Source organism: Neophocaena asiaeorientalis, unplaced genomic scaffold (genome assembly GCF_003031525.2).
Source record: "Neophocaena asiaeorientalis asiaeorientalis breed wild unplaced genomic scaffold, Neophocaena_asiaeorientalis_V1.1 scaffold313, whole genome shotgun sequence".
Classification (NCBI taxonomy): domain Eukaryota; kingdom Metazoa; phylum Chordata; class Mammalia; order Artiodactyla; family Phocoenidae; genus Neophocaena; species Neophocaena asiaeorientalis.
This window is the reverse complement of record NW_020175412.1, coordinates 895,686-915,933: the sequence shown is the minus strand read 5'-3', so window position 1 is coordinate 915,933 and position 20,248 is coordinate 895,686. Positions and strand designations below refer to the sequence as shown.

At 38.4% G+C, this 20,248-nt stretch overlaps 1 protein-coding gene across 2 annotated transcripts in view; it reads right to left on the bottom strand.

Moving 5' to 3' along the window:
• Positions 1–20,248, bottom strand: part of FAM120C (family with sequence similarity 120 member C) — a 132,757-nt gene that overhangs the window by 40,681 nt on the left and 71,828 nt on the right. The window lies entirely within an intron of this gene.

The window sequence follows — 20,248 nt, the reverse complement described above, 5'->3', positions numbered from 1 at the left end:
ATAATCCAAAACCCACCAATCCTTTTACCCTTCTATTTAAGAGGCTTGTAAGTATTAAACAAAGGGGAAACAAAGTCATCTTAGGAGAAAGTTGCCTGTGCTTTGAGATGTAAATGTCCTACCTGGTCTTCTCAGGAACCCTTATCTCCACCCTATTTTTAAAATGCAAAGTTTGAAAAACGGGGTAAGTAATTTGGAAGTTGTCAAGGACAAAAAGAAATCCTAAGTGTCTTTTCTGTAAACAGTAGTAAAAAGGGTTTAGCCATCTAGACAAGGGAGTTTGATTTGTTCCATCTGCCAGAAACCCAATTTTAATCCAATCTGTTTTGTAGACATTGCTGTACCTGACTCATGGCTGAAATTTTGGAATGGGAACTATGAGGCCTGTGTGTTTGTATGTATCTATATGTGTGTTGTAGCTGTATGATATTGCCAAAAATTAATTCATAAAAGCTCTACTTAATTAAAGGAAATTAAGCACCTATATAAACACTCAGAAATAGAAAATAATCTGGCCATAATAAATTTCAGGTTCATGTCATATGGAAAATATTCAGTACTAAACTGATATCTGGTATTGAAGGTGGCTTAAGCTTGTTGGTTTGATTAATACAGACATGTCTTTAGAGTCATCAATGTTAAGTATAATACTTCTGTTGTACCTAGGTTTACTAAAGGTCAAATAAGACCTCATTCTATCTGCTACAAATTTGTCAACAAGAAAAGTAACTTAATGTGGAAAAAAAACCTTTTAAGGTAAGTAAGATGTATGTTTTCAGTAAAAGAAGGTGTGAGGAATGAGAAAAATACTAAGAAAAGAGTTGTGCATGATCAGAACTTTCTATGATTGGATTAAATACAGTTGGGTAAATGGATTTTTTTGGGAGTGGGCTGGGACAAGACTGGACTTGGTGTCTCCCTCCAAAGTTTTCTTGAAATGCTGCTTTTAATAACAGATAGTATGAGTTTCTTTGCCTTTAAGTGATCTGTATTTGCTTTTGAGATCGTTTGTAACTGGTTAAGGAATAAGTATTGTTTTAGAGTGACCTATGACCTCATTTGACCAAGTTTTAAATTCCTGCATTAGCAGGCAGATTCTCAACCACTGCGCCACCAGGGAAGCCAAGTTTTAAAACTTTTTGACAGAATTCCAAAATACCAAATTTTAATTAAATTTCTTTTGATTTCCAGCTAACTTTAGGATGCTTTAGAGGGCCCCTGAGGTACCTCAAACAGGAATTATTTAACTAGGATTAGTTGGTATGTTAAGTTAAATGTAATCATTCATAATTCTGGTTATTGTGACCAAGTTTCTTTATCAATTACACTGTAATCAGATGTCTAACCATGCCTTTTAAGTCTTCTGTCATTTATAGATAATTTTGTACTCTGATGCTGTTACAACAAGTGCTTCATCATCAAGGAGATTCATAGAAAGGCTATGGAAGCAGTTACGACAGTTCCACATCAAGATGATGGCTATGTGAGGATTCCAGCCCATACTAACTTAAAACAAGGAGCTGTCCTGCCCCTGGGGCCCCTAGATCAGGCATCCAGAGATTTTTACTCCCTGACAGGCAGGGTCAATGCCCCTACTCAGCCTTGAAGCAGTTACAGAAGACAGACCATTGCCCTTCTCCTTCCCATAAGAATATGGGAGTAAAATCTCTGAGAGGGGAATGAAACAGGAAAGATGGGGGCAGGGCACAAACTTATAACAGAATGACATAGCCATGTGCATTCAAGTCCCAATCTGGGTTTTGGCCGAGTGAGTCCCGGCCATGTGGGTTCAAGTCCCAATCTGAGGTGCATGGTTTCAGTTCCTTCTCTGATCATTTCTGAGAAGACATAGCTTTGGGTATTCAGTCTTCCAGTCTGGCAGCAATGAGTTTTAGTTTTAAGCCTGGATTTCTAGGAGTTGCCTCTGGGTCAAAGGTGGTGTTTCAGTCCCTTGTGCCAGTGAGGCATCTGCTCTGTACTGATGGGTCTTTTTTTTTTTTAGTTTTATTTATTTTTGGCTGCATTGGGTCTTTGCTGCTGTGTGCGGGCTTCTCCTTGTGGTGGCTGCTCTTGTTGCAGAGCATGGGCTCTAGGTGCACGGGTTTCCGTAGTTGCAGCAGGCAGGCTCAGTAGTTGTGGCTCGTGGGCTCTAGAGCACAGGCTCCGTAGTTGTGGCGCACGGGCTTAGTTGCCCCACAGCATGTGGGATCTTCCCGGACCAGGGATTGAACCCGTGTCCCTTGCACTGGCAGGTGGATTCTTTTCCACTGCACCACCAGGGAAGTCTCTATTGATAGGTCTTTATGTGATTTGCAGAATGCTTTGAAGTCTGCCTCATGTCCTGTTCTGGGTGCTCCTGAGTGAGTGCCATCTACTGCATGCACACACCCTTCCTGATCCCCAGAGTTGACTGTGATCCCAGCAGGGCTCTTCTTGGCTATTTCTTTCCTTGGTTCTCTCTATAAAACTTCTGGATGCTCTGCCATTTTGCTTGTATCATGGAGCTATCAGCCTCCTCTTAATTCCTCACCATCAAGATCCCTATTGTTCTTGACGTGCTCTTAGGCATGGAATTTTCCATGCTGTGTTCCAAATAAAGACAGTCACTTCAGGTAGAGGTATAAAGCTCCTCATTCTTATGGCCTGCTTTTTCCCCTAAGAAGAGCTCCTAGTCACTGTACCAGATCTGGAGCTGCTTTTCCCAGTGACAAGTGACATCCTCTCTACAAGTGGATACTGAGGATGGGGGGATGGGTTGGCAGCCCCTAGTCTTTTTTGGCTTGATCCTCCCAGTGCGGAAACTCCTTCTGACATATGAGCTTAGTGGGAATGATTGGGGACCCAAGTATTGTTGGCATGCTGCCCCTGGATTACAGCTTCTGCCATGAGTGGAGGCTGGGTAAGTGAGCCTCTTTACCACACCTACCTGGACACAGGACTGGGGTTGACAAGAACTGTCAGTATTCCGCTCCCAGGGTGAAACCATAACCCAAGAATGGGAGCTGGGAGGAGAAGGAGTCCTTGTCTTCTTGGCTATGTATGCCCGAGGGTTAAATGATTTTAAAAAGAATTTTCAGTAGTTAAGTTATAATTTTGCTCAGGGCAGGGTTTACCCACCTCTTTACTCTGGAAGTCCCACTTGTCTTCCTTTTTGTTTTTCTTGTGGTAAGAGATATATAACGTAATATTTACCACTTTAATAATTTTTAAGTGTACAGTTCAGCAGCATTAAGTACATTCACATTATGCTGCATCATCACCACTACCTATCTCCAGAACTTCTTCCCAACTTGAATGTTGTACCTACTAAACACTAATTCCCCATTCCTCCCTCCCCTCAGCCCCTGGAAACCACCAGTTTACTTTCTATCTCTAAAATTGACTATTCTAGGTACCTCATATAAGTGGAATCATACAATGTTTGTCCTTTTGTGACTGGCATACTTCACTTAGCATATCTTTAAAGGTCAGTCATGTTGTAGCATGTATCAGAATTTCCTTTTTAAGGTTGAATAACATTCTGTCATATGTGTATACCACTTTTGGTTCCTCAACTCATCCACCAATGGAAACAGGTTGCTTCCACCTTTTGACTATTGTTCATCTTCTTCTGGTTCCCTTGTATATAGTAAGTTGTTTCTCTCTTGCTTCTTTCAAGACTGTCTTTCTCTTTTAAACAGTGCTAAAGTGTGGATCTTTAAGTTGTACTACATGGAGGTTTTGATCTTAGATGTATAGATTTATGTTTTTCATCAAATTTGGGAAGTTTTCAATTCTTCTTTCAATTTCTTCATATATTATTTTCTAACTACCTCCCCTCTCTCCTGGGTCACCTGTTATGCATATGCTAGTATGCTTGATACTGTCCTAAGGTCTGTTAGCCTCTGTTCATTTTTATGCATTCTTTTCACATTCTGTTCTTCAGACTGGATAATTTCTATTTATCTACCTTCAAATTCTCTGATTTTTTTCCTTCTCTCAGCTCAAATCTGCTGTTGAGCTCCTCAAGTTAATTTTTCACTTCAATGAATATACTTTTCAACTCCAGAATATCTATTTGATTTCTTTTTGTAATTTCTATCTCTTTATTTAATTAAAGTATAGTTGGTTTATAATATTAGTTTCAGGTGTACAGGATAATGATTCAGTATTTTTATAGATTATACTCCATTAAGAGTTATTACAAAATGATGACTGTAAGTCCCTGTTCTATACAATATATCCTTGTTGCTTATCTATTTTATACATAGTAGTTTGTATCTCTTAATCGCATAACCATATCTTGCCCCTCCCTTCTTCCATCTCCCCACTGGTAACCACTGGATTGTTTTCTATATCTGTGAGACTGTTTCTTTTTTGCTATATACATTCATTTGTTTTACTTTTTAGATTCCACAAATAAGGGATATCATACAGTAATTTGTCTTTCTCTGTCTGAATTATTTCACTATGCATAATATTCTCTAGGTCTATCCACATTGCTACAGATGGAAGAATTTCACTCTTTTTTATGTTTGAGTACTCCATTATACAATACTCCATTATACATACACACACACACACACACACACCTGATATGTTTTTTTAATCCATTCATCTGTAGATTGCCATTTTAATTATAATATGTCTTGGTGTGGGTCTGTTTGGGTTCATCTTATTTGAGACCCTCTCTGCTTCCTGTACATGGATATCTGTTTCCTTCTTCAGGTTTGGGAAGTTTCCAGACATAATCTCATCAAATATATTTTTGATCCCCTTCTCTCTCGTTTCCTTCTGGGACCCCTTAAAGAGAATGTTGGTATGCTTAATGTTATCTCAGAGATCTCAAACTGTTCTCATTTTAAAAAATTTGTTTTTCTTTATGCTGTTCTGATTGGGTGATCTCCATTAGTCTATCTTCCAGATCACTTATGCTTTCTTCTGAATCACTTAGTCTGCTATTCATTCCTTCTAGTGTGTTTTTTATTTAAGTTATTGAATTCTTCATTTCTGATTGGGTCTTTCTTATATTTTCGAGTTCCTTGTTAAAATTCTAACTGCTCATCTGTTCTTTTCTCTAATCCAATTAACATTCTTATTACTAATGCTTTGAATTCTTTAATCTTTTTGTTTATTCCTTTTCATTATTTATTTTTTCAAGGGTTTTCTCTTGCTGTTTCAATTGAGACCAGTTCCTCTGCCTTTTTACTTTGCTAAACTTTCTCTGTGTCTATGAAATTAGGTGAAACAGTTACCTATTGTAGTGTTGAAGGGATGTCCTTATGTGGGAGGGCCCTTATGTAAAGTGTGTGTGCCCAATGCCTTTGGTGGGAGGGCTGGATTTGACGTGGATGCAAGTCACCTCTTTCCTCAGGGTGTGCTGGCAGCTATCACCTTGTTGGGAGGTGGGGCTGGAGATGAAGGTGTTAGGGGAGGAGCCTGGTGTGAGGCAGGGCTTCCCCTCTGTTCAGTAGCCATCACCACCTTGTCCGGGGTAGGGTTAGGTCCCAAGATGCTGAAGCGGAAGCCCTTAGGATCCAGCCGAGTTGGCTCTGTTCCCTTTAAGTATGTGCTTTCCCCTCTCCCTGCACTGGGACTTTTGCCCCAGAGGGGGCTAGTGCTGAAGCAAGGGGGGCCCGTGTGGGCTCTGGGCTCATGTCAGCTGTAGACAGAGGTCCAAGTTGTCTCCAATGCACTGCCTCTGCAGGCACCAGGAACTGTTTCCCTTGCTCTGTTCAGACGCAGCCTCAGGTCCAAGTCCCCTTTGTCCCTCACATCCAATCATTGCCCTCAGCCTCCACTGCCCCAGTCCTGTTGTGAAGCCACACCACAGGGTAGGTGGGGCCTGAATTGATTCTCAGTGTGTATGGGGGTGGGTGAGCTGTGGTAGAGTGGCCACCGTTAGAGTTTTGGGCCGCTTCTGATGCACCAACAATGGATGCCACAGGCCCACCCAGACACCCCCCTGGGACTCAGTAGCCTGTGTCCCACATCTGAGCTTTCTCCCTGGTTGTGGCAGCCCTGGATCCAATGTCACGCTGCATCATGGATAAGTGGGTCTGGAGCAGTCGCTGGGCTGGGGTTAGGGCCAGGGCGGTTGTGGGAAACCTGGCAGCCTCTGGAGCAGTCCTCACTCTGCCCTCTCTGCCCTGCCTTGAGGGTAAGCCAGCACGCACATGCTCCTCATACTCAATCCAGGCTTCACACAGCCCTCCTGTGGTCCTCCAATCAGTCAAGAGGGCTTGTCTTCCCTGTGTCGGATTCTGGGGCACCCAATCTGTGGTTCAAATAGCTTACTCCCCCGGGCGAATCTCCACCGGTGTAATCTCCCTGTTCCTCTGAGTTCCCTCCCAGGGGCACAGGGCCTGACCTGATTGCTTCTCTTCCCTTCCTACCCAATTATGGGTGAATCTTTCTTGTAGCCTTGGTTGTACAGAAGTCTTTCTGCCGGTTTCCAGTTAGTTTTCAGTGAGAATTGCTCCATATGTAGACGTATTTATGTGTTCATGGGGAGAGGTGAGTTCCATACCTCCTTCTGCCCCACCACCTTGATAGATTTCTTCTATTTGTTTATTGCTATTCTCTATTTGATAGGTCTTTGTTATCATACTTTAATTCTTTAAATATGGTTTCCTTTAGTTCTTTGAATATATTTATAGGAGCTGATTAAAAGTCTTTATTTACTATGTCCTATATCCATATGCCCTCGGAGACAGTTTCTATTGACTGCTTTTTGTCCTGAGTATGAGACACACATTATTTCTTTGCAACTTTTGTAATTTTTTATTTGACACTGGACAGTTTTGATAATATACTGAGCAACTCTGGACTTTTGACTCCCTCCCAAAGCAATGTAGTTGCTGCTTTTATATTTGTTTAGTGTCATGTCTGAACCAATTCTGGAGAGTCTGTCTTTCCTGCAGTGTGTAGCCTGATGTCCTTGCTCAGATTTTTATTTTTACTTTTAATTCGTTTCATTTTTAGGGCTAGCTTCCTAGGAGTCTCTCTTGGATCATCATAACTTATTAGCTAGCCAATGATTAGTCAAAGGTTGTGCATAAACATCTTGGGCCAATAAAGCTTCCATTTTTGCAAAGGAGATCTATATGTAGGTTGGGGCATGCATTAAAAATTCAAGCAGTTTATGTCTGGCTTTTATTTTTTTCTTATGTAGGTGTCATGTTCAGCCAGGTATGAATATGTAATTGGGGCTATAAGTCTCTCCTGAGTCTGTACACAATCTTCCAGATTCCCAGGACTATATGAGAGTGTATCCAAGACCTTTATGGTTGTTTTATTGCTCAGATCTCCCAGTTAAATTTTTGGCATGGTGTATTGCAGCCACAGGTAACTGAGATATTTGTCCCCCCAATTGTTTGCCATTGATTTTGCTATTGTTTTTGACAATGCCCTGGGCTTGAGGCTTCTTTTTTAATTTTCATTTAAAAAACTGCTTTCTTGTCTCAAGATCAGGTAAATCATTGCTTGGTTTTTATTCTACCTGTTATCTTTTATTCTTTAAATTTATCTCTATAATCAATTTATCTAGAATTTATGTGTGGTAAGGCTCTAACTTGATGTTTTCTCCTCAGATATCAACCCAATTTTCTCAACAATTATTAAAAAGTTCATCTATTCCTCATTGATTTGTGAAGCTTTCTTTAGCACATTTTAAGTTATTATGTGTCTAGGGTCTTAGTATTAGCTGCTCTAAAACAATGACCTGTCAATCTTTGTGCCAGTATCATATCATTTTAGTATACATTTATAATACATTCTGGCTTTTTTGTTGACGTTATTTGAGCCAAGACTCCACTTACTGATCTTTAAAAAAAAATTTCAATCTATTCTTACTCATTTGCTTTTCCCAACGAACTTAAGAATTATTTTGTCAGGTGAACAAAGACTAGTTTTTATATACCTTTACTCTTTATATATCAGGATGGCACATGGTTAACTCAAATATTCTATTACGTACAGCTGGGAATGAATCTGCTGCTTCTTAATAGAACTGTTTCTCTGAAGAGACTCTGCAACTTCAGCCATGAATCTAGAGAAACAACTTTGTTCAATTTCATGTTCTATTTCCGGAAAATGGTTGAGATTGTAAAGAACCTGTGCTAGAAATGGTAGGGCCTTGGTACACGGTCCTCCTCATTCAACAGGGCTGCATCCCACCCCTAGAAGCCTGACAGAGTTCCTCATTATCCTTCTCTCCTCAGTTGTGATCATTATATGTATAAAGTTTCTGCCTTCCTCCAACTGTATCAAGCTTTCCTAGTAGACTCTCATTTCTCTAGGCCAAATGTCCAAGAGCTGCACCAACTTAAGCTTTAGCCACAACTTGCCCAGCAGTACTTTACTTTCATGAGAGGTATCTCTTAACTATAGTTACTAGAAGCAATTGAGGAGTTTAGATTACTAATACTCAATCAGGGCATAGTTCAGTGTTCCTACCCAGTCTTTTTTATAAAAATTATTATTTTTTTGGCTGCGTTGGGTCTTTGTTGCTGTGCACGAGCTTTCTCTAGTTGTGGAAAGTGGGGGCTACTCTTCATTGCAGTGAACAGGCTTCTCATTGTGGTGGCTTCTCTCTTTGCAGAACATGGGCTTCAGGCACGCGGGCTTCAGTAGCTGTGGCATGCGGGCTCAGCAGTTGTGGCTTACGAGCTCTAGAGCGCAGGCTCAGTAGTTGTGGTGCATAGGCTTACTTGCTCCGTGGCACGTGGGATTTTCCCAGACCAGGGATCGAACCTGTGTCCCCTGTATTGTCAGGTGGATTTTTAACCACTGTGCCACCAGTGAAGTACCCTACCCAGTCTTTACATTGATGGGCAATGCAGTACTTAGGATAAGTTAAATTTCATTTAAAGTTGAATTTTAAATTTCCAATAAGATTTTATGTTAATTTTTAAAACTGCATTTTTCTACCATTTTGCCTTTTAAAAACCATAGGATCCATTGTAAAGCAATTATACTCCAATAAAGATGTTAAAAAAACCAAAGGAATTGGAAGTTGGAGAGACTTGGGTTCAAACACTTGCAGAACCCCTTATTAGTTATGTAATCTTTGCAAGTCACTTCTCTTTGAGCCTTTGTCTCCTCTTCTATAAATGGAGATAAATAATACTTTTCAGCACTATTATGAGGATTAATAGCATCATGTATAAAGGGCTGACTTAGCACAAGGTCAGGTACATAGGATGTAATATTATAGAACGTGTTCTTGATTATTTTGTAAACACTGATAACTGCCTTATGCTGTAATAATGATCTTATATATGAGTTACTGACTTTCACAGGGCAATTTCCCCCTACACTAAAAGACTTCAGATGGTGCTTCTTCTTTTGGGGTGTTTAGGTCTTTTTAAAAGTAATCTTTATATCTTTTCCCTTGCTTTTAGGGAGTAACCTATCACTTATAATTGGTATCAGTGGGGCTGGTTCTAAGAATAGCTCTTACTCCCTGTCTCACGTCCCTTGAATTTGCTACTACTGATCTGTTGTACACTGGGAAATCAGATGATCAAATTGTCAGAAATGTGTCTAAATTAAGGATAAATAGGTTCAGCAGAAGACTAAGGGGTTCTTTTCAGGGCAAGCATATAGAACCTATTAGAGCATAGTCTTTGTGATAGCTATTAGAGCTATTAATAAGCCATTTTAACTTACTTTCATGTTTTGGATGTATTCCAAAAAACCCAGAGAATCAAATAAATGGGAACATGAGCTATTACTATACTTTTGAGAAAAAAGGTAAAACATATAATTCAAGAGTTAATATGTGATAATGTAGGGCTGTGGCCCAGGAATGTGTTAAGGAGCTAGGAGGAATGAATCCTATCCATTATTCTTATTGGGAAGACTTCTTAAGTCACCAATCTTAATGTCAAGGCAGTTAGAATATTAACACATATTAAGAATCTATTATGTGATAGAGCCCCTGCATACATTATCTCAATCCTCAAACAGCTCTGAGAAGTAACAATTATTATACCCATTTATGGTGAGAAAATGGATACTCTGAAACAGGGGTCCCCAACACCTGGGCCGTGGACTGGTTAGGAACCGGGCTGCACAGCAGGAGGTGAGTGGTGGGCAACTGAGTGAAGCTTCATCTGCCGCTCCCCATCACTCACATTACTGCCTGAACCATCCCCCCCCATCGCTTGCATTACCACCTGAACCACGTCCCCCAACTGTGGAAAAACTGTCTTCCACGAAACTGGTCTCTGGTGGCAAAAAGTTTGGGGACCGTAGCTCTAAAAGGTTAAAGTGACTTATCCAAGCTGAAAAGTGCCAGAGCCAGAATTCAAACTAAGGTTTGTCCAGTTTCAAAGCTCAAAGCTCTGTAATCCTCTGGTGACTTGTAGGGACTGACTTCCTCTTTGCACAAAAACTTACTCTACATCAGCAAATAAACAATGTGTAAAAAATGTGTAAAAAAATAGAATACCATTGACAATCACAATAATATATATCAAGTACCTAGGAATTAATTTAAAATGCAGAAAACCTCTATGAAAGAAAATTAACTCTATTTAGGACATAAACTTCTGTACATTTGAAACTAAAATAATACTGTAAATCAACTATACTTCAAAAAATAAAAAAGACATAAAGAAAGAGACCTGAATAAAGGGAGAAGTAAACTATGATCTTTGGATGGGAAGACAACATTATAAAGATGTCAATTTTCCCTAAATTAATCTATAAATCCAATTCATTGACCAAAAAAACCCAACAAGATTTTGTGGAAACTGGACTAATTCTAAATTACATATGGAACAATAAAGATTCATGTGGGCATTTGGTGCCACTGGGGCTCCCACGTTCCAAGCAGTCATATCACCTCTGTGCCCGGTGCTCACAGGGGCAGACCCGAGAGCTAGAAGGCAGCCTCAGGACCAGACTCCTGTGGGTGGGCCACCCACAGAGGTGGGGATAAAACGAAAGCTGAACCCCAGGGACAGGGTGACCAAGGAATAAGATTGAAAATCTTTCCATCAGCTGTACAAGCTGCAGATTAAATCCCCATGATCAGCTAGGTAGACCCTGCATCTACGGAATATCTGAGTAGGCAATGAGTGTTCCCACAAATGAAAATGGTCTAGCTCTGGGAGCTGTGGACTTTTGGGGGAAAGCACATGCAGCAATGGGTCAGATCAGAGCCTAAGTGGTCCCCACAGGGCCCACAGCAGTTCCAGAGACCAGCCCAGAGGCACAGGAGGGCCTCTTGGGGAGGCGGAGTTGGGCTGTGGCTCACGGTGTGTGCGAGGACACTTACAGCAGAGATCCCAGGGAAACATAATTATTACTATTAATATTACTATGCTTTGATTCATTTGGTCATTGCTTCTGGCTTTTTTGTTTGTTTTTCATTTTTTCTTGCTTTTTTTTGGTTTTAGTGTATTTTCTTAAATTTAGTCTTTTGGGATCTCTATGTTTTACAACATATTCACTTTTATTTTTATCTTTTTAAAATATATTTCTATTTTTACTTTGCTTTTCTGTTCTTCTGTGTTCTTTTCCCTTATTTTTTTCTTCTTCTTTTTCTTTAATATATTTTTCTTTTTTATATATATTTCCATTTCTACTTTGCTTTTCTGTTGTCCTGTGCTTTCTCCCTTTTTCTTTTGTTATTATTTTTTAATCTTTGCTTTTCTGTTCTTCTGTGTTCTTTTCCCTTATTTTTTTCTTCTTCTTTTTCTTTAATATATTTTTCTTTTTTATATATATTTCCATTTCTACTTTGCTTTTCTGTTGTCCTGTGCTTTCTCCCTTTTTCTTTTGTTATTATTTTTTAAAGTCATTTTTATCAGTTTGTTCTGTTTCCTTGCTTTATTCTTCAGTTGGCACAAAACTTTGGTATGTTTTTTAGGTTTTGTGTTTTTGTTAGTTTTAATCCTAATTATTTGATTTCGTTTTTGAGTTCTTCTATTTGTCTGGTTGTTTTCTTGCTTTTTGTTTTATTTGGCTCTGCTTCTTTTTCTTTTATGTGTGTGTATGTTTCCTTGTTTCTGTTTTTGTTTGATTTTGTTTTTACCATTTCTCTGGGATTTTATTTGTCTTTTTTTCTTCCTTAAGATATTTTCTACTTTATTTTTTTTAATATTTCTAAATCTACATTGCTTTTCTGTTCAGTCTTCTTTCCCCTTTCTCTTTTCCTATTTTGTTTATCATCTTTGTCAGTTTGTTTTGTTTCTTTGCTTCATTCTTCAGTTAGCAGTCTGCTTTGGTTTTGTTTTTCAGTTACGTGTTTTTTCTCAGTTTTCTTTTTAATTGTTTGATTTCGTTCTTGGATTGTTTCGCTTGCCTGGTTGTTCTCTTGCTTTATGATTTATTTGGGTCCATTTTTGTTTCTTCTGTGTGTGCATGTTTCCTTCTTTCTGTTTGATTTTACTTTTTACCATTACTCTGGGGTTTTCTTAGTCTTTTTTAAAAATCTGCTTTATTGCTGGAACGAGTGACTTGTGAGGTCTTGGTCCCTCGACCAGACGTTGGGCCTGAAGCTCTGGGGTGGGAGCACAGAGTCCAGGGTGCTGGACCACTAGAGAATTTCCAGCCCCAGGGAACATTAATCACCGAGAGCTCCCATGGAGGCCTCTATCTAAATCCAAGACCCGACTCCACCCAGCTGTCAGAAGATCCCAGTGCTGGACACCTCACAAAAGACAAAAAACAAGACAGGAACACAAACCCACCCATTAGCACACAGACTACCTAAAGTCACACTAAGCTCACAGACAGCCCAAAACACACCACCTGAAGTGGCCCTGCTCATCAGAGGGAAAAGACTCAGCTCCAGCCCCTCAGGACGCAGGCACCAATCCCTTCCATCAGGAAGCCTACGCAAGCCACTGGACCAACCTCACTACCAGGGGCGGAGGACAGAAACAAAAGGAACTACAACCCTGCAGCCCGGGGAAAGGAGACTTCAAGTACTGTAAATTAGAAAAAATGAGAAGACAGAGAAATATGCAGCAGATGAAGGAGCAAGGTAAAAACCCACCAGACCAAACAAATGAAGAGGAAATAGGCAGTCTACCTGAAAAAGAATTCAGAGTAATGATAGTAAAGATGATACAAAATCAAGGAAATACAATGAAGAAAATACAAGAAATGTTTAACAAAGACCTAGAAGAACTAAAGAGCAAACAATGATGAACAACACAAGAACTGAAATTAAAAATACTCTAGAAGGAATCAATAGCAGAATAACTGAGGCAGAAGAATGGAAAGTGAGCTGGAAGACAGAGTGGTGGAAAAAACTGCTGCAGAGCAGAATAAAGAAAAAAGAATGAAAAGAATTGAGGACAGTCTCAGAGACCTCTGGGACAACATTAAGCACACTAACATTCGAATTATAGGCGTCCCAGAAGAAGAAGAAAAAAAAGAAAGGGTCTGCAAAAATAGGAATAGATTATAGTTGAAAACGTCCCCAACATGGGAAACGAAATAAGACAATCAAGTCCAGGAAGCACAGAGAGTCCCATACAGAAGAAACAGGATGAGACACGTATTAATCACACTAACAAAAATTAAACACAAAGAAAAAATATTAAAAGCAGCAAGGGAAAAGCAACAAATAACATACAAGGGAATCCCCATAAGGTTAACAGCTGATCTCTCAGCAGAAACTCTGCAAGCCAGAAGGGAGTGGCAGGACATATTTAAAGTAATGAAAGGGAAAAACCTACAACCAAGATCACTCTAACCAGCAAGGATTTCACTCAGATTCGATGGAGACATTAAAACCTTTACAGACAAGCAAAAGCTAAGCGAATTCAGCACCACCAACCAGCTTTACAAGAAATGCTAAAGGAACTTCTCTAGGCAGGAAACACAAGAGAAGGAAAAGACCTACAAAAACAAAAACAAACCAATTAAGAAAATGGTAATAGGAACATACATATCAATAATTACCTTAAATGTAAATGGATTAAAAGCTGCAACCAAAAGGCATAGACTGGCTGAATGTACACAAAACAAGACCCTACATATGCTGTTTACAAGAGACCCACTTCAGATTTAGGGACCTATATAGACTCAAAGTGAGGGGATGGAAAAAGATATTCCATGCAACTGGAAATCAAAAGAAAGACGGAGTACCAACACTCATATCAGACAAAATAGACTTTCAAATAGAGAATATTACAAGAGACAAGAAAGGACATTACATAGTGATCAAAGGATCAATCCAAGAAGAAGCTATAACAATTGTAAGTATCTAGTCACCCAACATAGGACAACCTCAATATATAAGGCAAATGCTAACAGCCATAAAAGGGGAAATTGACAGCAACACAATAATAGTAGGCGAATTTAACACCCCGCTTACACCAATGGACAGATGATCCAAACAGAAAATAAATAAGGAAACACAAGCTTTAAATGACACATTAGACCAGATGGACTTAATTGATATTTATAGGACATTCCATCCAAAAACAACACAATACACTGTCTTCTCATGTGCACACAGAACATTCTCCAGGATAGATCACATCTTGGGTCACTAATCAAGCCACAGTAAGTTTAAGAAACTGAAATTTTATCAAGCATTTTTTCCGACCACAACGCTATGAAACTAGATATCAATTTCAGGAAAAAAAATTGTAAAAAATACAAATACATGGAGTCTAATGAAGACACTACTAAACAACCAAGAGATCACTGAAAAAATCAAAGAGGAAATCAAAAAATAAATAGAAACAAATGACAATGAAAACACGATGAACCAAAATCCACGGGATGCAGCAAAAGCAGTTCTAAGAGGGAAGTTTATAGTAATACAATCCTACCTGAAGAAACAAGAAACATCTCAAATAAACAACCTAACCTTAAACCTAAAGCAATTAGAGAAAGATGAACAACAGCAAACAAACAAAAAACAAACAAAAAACCCCCAAAGTTAGCAGAAGAAATCATAAAGATCAGATCATAAATAAATGAAAAAGAAAGGAAGGAAACAATAGCAAACATCAATAAAACTAAAAGTTGGTTCTTTCAGAAGACAAATAAAATTGATAAACCAATAGCCAGACTCAGGAAAAAAAGAGAGAAGACTCAAATCAACAGAATTAGAAATGAAAATGGAGAAGTAACAACTGACACTGCAGAAATACAAAGGATCATGAAAGACTACTATGAGGAACTAAATGCCAATAATATGGACAACCTGGAAGAAATGGACAAATTCTTAGAAAAGTATAACCTTCCAAGATTGAACTGGAAAGAAATAGAAAATATAAACAGACCAATCACAAGCACTGAAATTGAAAGTGTGATTAAGTCTTCCAGCAAGCAGCTACATAGCACAGGGAGATCAGCTTGGTGCTTTGTGATCACCTAAGCAGATGGGATAGGGAGGGTGGGAAGGAGACGCACAAGGGAGGAGTTTTGGGGATATATGTATATGTATAGCTGATTCACTTTGTTATAAATCAGAAACTAACACATCATTGTAGAACAATTATACTCCAATAACGATGTTAAAAAAGAAGTAAATCCCCATAAAAGTTTAGTAAGACATTAAAAAAAAAAAAAAAGTCTTCCAACAAACAAAAGCCCAGGGCCAGATCGCTTCACGGGCAAATTCTATCAAACATTTAGAGAAGAGCTAACACCTATCCTTCTCAAACTCTTTCAAAATATAGCAGAGGGAGGAACACTCCCAAACTCATTCTATGAGGCCACCATCACACTGATACCAAAACCAGACAAAGATGTCACAAAAAAGATTACAGGCCAATATCACTGATGAACATACATGCAAAAATCGTCAAAAAACTACTAGCAAACAGAATCCAATAGCACATTAAAAGGATCATACACCATGATCAAGTGGTGATTATCCCAGGAATGCAAGGATTCTTCAATATATGCAAATCAATTAATGTGATACACCATATTAACAAATTGAAGGAGAAAAACCATATGATCATCTCAATAGATGCAGGAAAAGCTTTTAACAAAATTCAACATCCATTTATGACGAAGACGCTCCAGAAAGTGGGCATAGAGGTAACCTGCCTCGACATAATAAAAGCAATATGACAAACCCACAGTCAACATCACTCTCAATGGTGAAAAACTGAAAGCATTTCCTCTAAGATCAGGAAAAAGACAAGGGTGTCCACTCTTGCCACTATTATTCAACATAGTTTTGGAAGTGCCAGCCATGGCAATCAGAGAAGAAAAACAAATAAAAGGAATCCAAATTGGAAAATACGAAATAAAACTGTCACTGTTTGCAGATGACTTGATACTATACACAGCAAATGCTAAAGATGCCACCAGGAAAATACTAGATGTAATCAATGAATTTGGTAAAGTAGCAGAATACAAAATTAATGCAGAGAAAGACCCCAAATAGTCAAAGCAATCTTGAGAAAGAAAAATGGAGCTAGAGGAATCAGGCTCCCTGACTTTAGACTATACTACAAAGCTACTCTAATCAAGACAGTATGGTACTGACACAGAAATAGAAATACAGATCAATGGAATAGGATAGAAAGCACACAGATAAACCCACTCACATATGGTCACCTTATCTTTGACAAAGGAGGCAAGAATACACAATGGGGAAAAGACAGCCTCTTCAATAAGTGGTGCTGGGAAAACTGGACAGCTACATGTAAAAGAATGATATTTGAACACTTCCTAGAAAGAATATGAATATGAAAAAAAAGAACACTCCCTAACACCATATCCAAAAATAAACTCAAAATGGATTGAAGATCTAAATGTAAGGCCAGACACTATAAAACTCTTAGAGGAAAACATAGGCAGTACAACTATGACATAAATCAAAGTAAGATCCTTTTTGACCCACCTCCTAGAGCAATGGGAATGAAATTAAAAATAAACAAGTGGGACCTAGTGAAACTTAAAAGCTTTTGCACAGCAAAGGAAACCATAAACAAGATGGAAAGACAACCCTCAGAATGGGAGAAAATATCTGCAAACAAAGCAACTGACAAAGGATTAACCTCCAAAATATACAAGCAGCTCATGCAGCTCAATATCAAAAAGAAAACAAAAACAAAGAAAAACCAAATCCAAAAATGGGCAGAAGACCTAAATAGACATTTCTCCAAAGAAGATATACAGATTACCAACAAACACATGAGAACATGCTCAACATCATTAATCATTAGAGAAATGCAAATCAAAACCACAATGAGGTATCACCTCACACTAGTCACAATGGCCATCATCAAAAAATCTAGAAACAATAAATGCTGGAGAGGGTGTGGAGAAAAGGGAACTCTCCTGCACTGTTGGTAGGAATGAAAATTGATACAGCCACTATGGAGAACAGATGGAGGTTCCTTAAAACACTAAAAATAGAGCTACCATATGACCCAGCAATCCCACTACTGGGCATATACTCTGAGAAAACCATAATTCAAAAAGAGTCAAATATCGTATATTAATGCATGTATGTGGAACCTAGAAAAATGGTACAGATTAACCGGTTTGCAGGGCAGAAGTTGAGACACAGATGTAGAGAACAAATGTATGGACATCAAGGGGGGAAAGCCGCTGGGGGGTGGGGATGGTGGTGTGATTAAAAAAAAAAAAGAGTCACGTACCCCAGTGTTCATTGCAGCACTATTTACAATAGCCAGGACATGGAAGTAACCTAAGTGCCCATCGACAGATGAATGGATAAAGAAGATGTGGCACATATATACAATGTAATATTACTCAGCCAGAGAAAGGAACGAAATTGGGTTATTTGTAGTGAGTTGGATGGACCTAGAGTGTGTCATACAGAGTGAAGTAAGTCAGAAAGATAAAAACAAATACCGTATGCTAACACATATATATGGAAAGTAAAAAAGTGGTACTGATGAACCCAGTGGCAGGGCAGGAATAAAGACACAGACATAGAGAACGGACTTGAGGACACAGTAGGGGAAGGGGAAGCCGGACGAAGTTAGAGAGTAGCATTGACATATATACACTACCAAATGTAAAATGGATGGCTAGTGGGAAGCTGCTGCAGGGTATAGGGAGTTCAGCTCCATGTTTTGTGACGACCTAGGGGGGTGGGATAGGGAAGGTGGGAGGGAGACGCAAGAGGGAGGGCATATTGGGATATATGTATATGTATAGCTGATTCACTTTGTTCTACAGCAGAAACTAACAACATTGTAAAGCAATCATACTCCAATAAAGATATTAAAAATAAAAGATTTATGTGGTTCAAGAATAGTTAGTACAAGTCTGCAACAAGAAAAGCAGAGTGGAGATTTACCTGACCTGATATTAAGACAAATTACAAACCGTTAATAATTCAAAGAATGTGATACTGGCAATGCAGCAAGTAGGCAATGGAAATAATAGAATCCAGGAATGGACTCAAGAATATACAGGAACTTGGTACCTAATAATGGTGGTAACACAAATCAATGGGGAGAGAACAGGTCATTTAATAAACGGGGTTGGGAAAACTGGCTTATTATGTAGAGAAAATAAAATTAGATCATTTTATACAGCATATACAGATATTAAAGACCTTACATGGAAGGCAACATTATAAAACTATAATGTAAACAGTTACATTATAGTTACAGAAAAAGTAGACACATCTTTATGACCCAGGGGTAGGGAAGAATTTATTAAATAAGATCCCCAAAGCACACACCATAAATGTACAGATTGATGGGTTTGACAAAATCAACTTAAATACTTATTGGTTAGGGGTAAAGTGTACTGATATCTGCAAATTACTTGGAAATGCATCAAAAAGGATGGATAAATGGATGGCTAGAGATGGAGAGAGGGATAGTTATATGGTTATATGGTATAAAGCTGTTAATTATAGAATCTAAGTGGTGGTCATATGAGTGTTTATATGGTTATATGGTATAAAGCTGTTAATCACAGAATCTAAGTGGTGGTCATATGAGTGTTTGCCATCCTATCCTTCCAACTTTCCTGTGTGTTTTTTTTTTTTTTTTGGCCACGCCACATGGTGTGGCATGACGGATCTTAGTTCCCTGACCAGGGATGGAACCCACGCCCCCTGCAGTGGAAGGGTGGAGTCTTAACCACTGGATCGCCAGGGAAGTCCCACTTTTCTGTATGTATGAAATCATAATGAAAGGTCAGTGAGAATGAAATACTTTTGTCCTAAAAAGGATATTGTACATAAATTTCTAAAAAAATTGTGGCTGACTGGAAAAGATATTTGACACATATACACAAAGATATAGAAAAGATATTTGCTTTATTTGTATGTTTATTTGTTTAGGGTATATTATGTATTTAAGGTTTAACATACAGTCTTGTTAAATTGTCATTTATATACAGATTGCTAAATTGCCCTAAAGAAAGTTGAACCAAATTTACAGTTGCATAAAGATAGCCAGTTGCTGTCACCATTGTCACTTCTTGGGTATTGTTCTTTTTTTTCTTTTTTTAATTGGGGTATAGTTGTTTTACAATGTTGTGTTAGTTTCTGCTGTACAGCTAAGTGAATCAGCTATATGTATACATATATCCCCTATTTTTTGGATTTCCTTCCCATTTAGGTCACCACAGAGCACTGAGTAGAGTTCCCTGTGCTATACAGCAGGTTCTCATTAGTTATCTATTTTACACATAGTAGTGTATATATGTCAATCCCAATCTCACAAGAAACTTCTGTAATCAGAAAGAGAAAAGACAAGTAACCTAAAAGAAAATTTGCAAGATAAATAGGCACTTCAGAGAATGTGAAAACAAATGGCTAATATATATAAAAAAGAAGATCAACCTCATCTGTAGTCAAATAAATGCAAATTAAAATAAAAGATACTACTTAAAACCCACTGGATTAGCAAAAATTAAGAAGTTATAAGATATCAGCCCTGGCAATAATATGAAGAAATAGAAACCCTTATGCATTCTTCATAGGACTATAAATTTAGAACAAATATAATCTAGAGCAATTTGGCCATATTTGGCAAAAAATCTATATGCATATTTACAGGATCCAGGACTTCAACTCCTAAATACATACTTCAGATAAACTGACACAGGAACACAAAGATACAGAGACATCTATGAAGATATTCCCTGTAGCACTGTTTGCAGTATCCCAGAACTGGAAACAACTATCAAACAACAAATAAAGTACTATGATATAAGTAATTGTTGGAATATAATTCAGCAGTCATCAGGAACGAACCATATACGAATACAGAAAGATCTACAAAATAACACTGAGTGAAAAAGTAAGAAATAGAATGATATGTACAACACAGTGTCTTTC